General features: G+C 48.1%; 1 long non-coding RNA gene across 1 annotated transcript in view; it reads left to right on the forward strand.

Annotated features, from left to right (window-relative positions):
• LOC118452010 overlaps nucleotides 1-1,185 on the forward strand; it is a 10,326-nt gene extending 9,141 nt beyond the window's left edge. The window contains exons 2-3 of the long non-coding RNA XR_004841640.1: nucleotides 329-331; nucleotides 1,051-1,185. This is a non-coding gene — a long non-coding RNA (uncharacterized LOC118452010). The remainder of the gene's footprint in view (nucleotides 1-328; nucleotides 332-1,050) is intronic.
• Nucleotides 1,186-1,918: the final 733 nt, after the last annotated feature.

Genomic DNA, 1,918 nt, shown 5'->3' on the forward strand with positions numbered 1-1,918 from the left:
TGCAAGAGCAGGCCATCCCCATGTGCCAAAAGATGAGCCATCAGGGAAGAAAACCAGCCTGGCTGACTAGAGAGCTTTTGCTGGATCTCAGAAAAAAGGGGGAAGTCTATGAGCTTTAGCAGAAGGGACAGGCATCTCAGGAGGACTACAAGGATGTTGCAAGGTCATGCAGAGAGAAAATTAGAGGGGCTAAAGCCCAGGTAGAACTTAAATTGGCCAATTCTGTGAAAGAGAATAAAAAAATATTTCTACAAATATATTGACAACAAAAGGAGAGCCAAGGAGAATGTCCATCCTTTACCGGATGCAGGGGGAACCATAGTGACAGTGGGTGAAGATAAGGCTGAGGTACTTAATCCTTTGTCTGCCTCTGTTCTTCTGGTAAGGTCAGCTGTTCCCCACATACCCAGGCCTATGAGCCAGCAGATGGACAGGGAGCAAGAGCAAAGCCCCATGATCCGTGAGGGAATGGTTAGTGACCTGCTCAGCCAATTAAATATACACAAGTTTATGGGGCCGGATGGGCTCCACCCAAGGGTACTGAGGGAGCTGGCAGAGGTGCTCACCAAGACCCTGTCCATCAGCTATCAGCAGTTCTGGATGACTGGGGAAGTTCCACAGGACTGGAGGTTGGCAAATGTGACGCCCATTTACAAGAAGGGAGGGAGGGAGGATCTGGGGAACTATAGGCCTATCAGTCTGACCTCAGTGCTGGGGAAGTTCATGGAGCAGATTATCTTGAATGCCTTCCCACAGCACATCCAGGACAATCAGAAGATCAGGCCCACTCAATATGGGTTTATGAAAGGCATATCCTGATCCCCTGACAAGGGAATTGAGTGCACCCTCCATAAGTTTGCAGACGACATTAAGGTGTGTGGAAGTGTTGATCTGCTGGAGGGCAGGAAGGCTCTACAGAGGGACCTGGACAGGCTGGATTGATGAGCTAAGGTCAATTGTATGAGGTTCAACAAGGCCAAGTGTCAGGTCCTGCTCTTGGGTCACAACAACCCCATGCAACGCTACAGGCTTGTGGAAGAGCAGCTGGAGAGCTTCATGGCGGAAAAAGACCTGAGGGTGTTTGTCAACAGCTGTCTGAATGTGAGCTAGTGGTGTGCCCAGGTGGCCAAGAGGGCCAATGGCATCCTGGTTTGTATCAGGAATAGTGTAGCCAGCAGGAGTAAGGAAGTGATTGTGCCCCTGTACTTGACATTGGTGAGGCTGCACCTTGAATACTGTGTTCAGTTTTGGACCCTTCACTACAAGAAAGACATTGAGGGGCTGGAGCTTGTCCAGAGAAGGGCAATGAAGCTTATAAGCTTCTGGAGCACAAGACCTATGAGGAGCAGCTGAGGGAACTGGGGTTGTTTAGCCTGGAGAAGAGGAGGCTGAGGGGAGACCTTATTGCCCTCTACTACCTGAAAGGAAGTTGTAGTGAGGTGGCCTCAAGTTGCACCAGGGGAGGTTTAGATTAGGTGTTAGGAAAAATTTCTTCACTGAAAGGGTTTTCAGGCACTGCAACGTGCTGCCCAGGGAAATGGTTGAGTCCCCATCCCTGGAGGTATTTAAAAGACAAATAGGTGAGAAGCTTAGAGACATGGTTTAGTACTGGACAGGTATGGTTAGACTCGATGATCCTAAAGGTCTTTTCCAACCAAATGAATCTATGATTCTATGAAAAAAGGAAGCCATTTCTGCTTCTTTCTGCCTAACAGCTTCTTCTTTTTCAGTGTCTGCAAGCCTGTAGTATAACACCCTTCTAGCCTTTTCTGCTCAGCTGCAGTCAAATGGCTACAGGAAGGATTGAGTTTTCTCCCCTGCACAAGAAAAATCTGTTTTTCCCTTACCTCATGCATGACCCAGGAGAGAATGAGGCTTAGAAAGTCTCCAAGATAACGAAGTTTTCCTAAAAGGTATT

Source organism: Egretta garzetta, unplaced genomic scaffold, assembly GCF_000687185.1.
Source record: "Egretta garzetta isolate BGI_Z169 unplaced genomic scaffold, ASM68718v1 scaffold353, whole genome shotgun sequence".
Taxonomy (NCBI): Eukaryota; Metazoa; Chordata; class Aves; order Pelecaniformes; family Ardeidae; genus Egretta; species Egretta garzetta.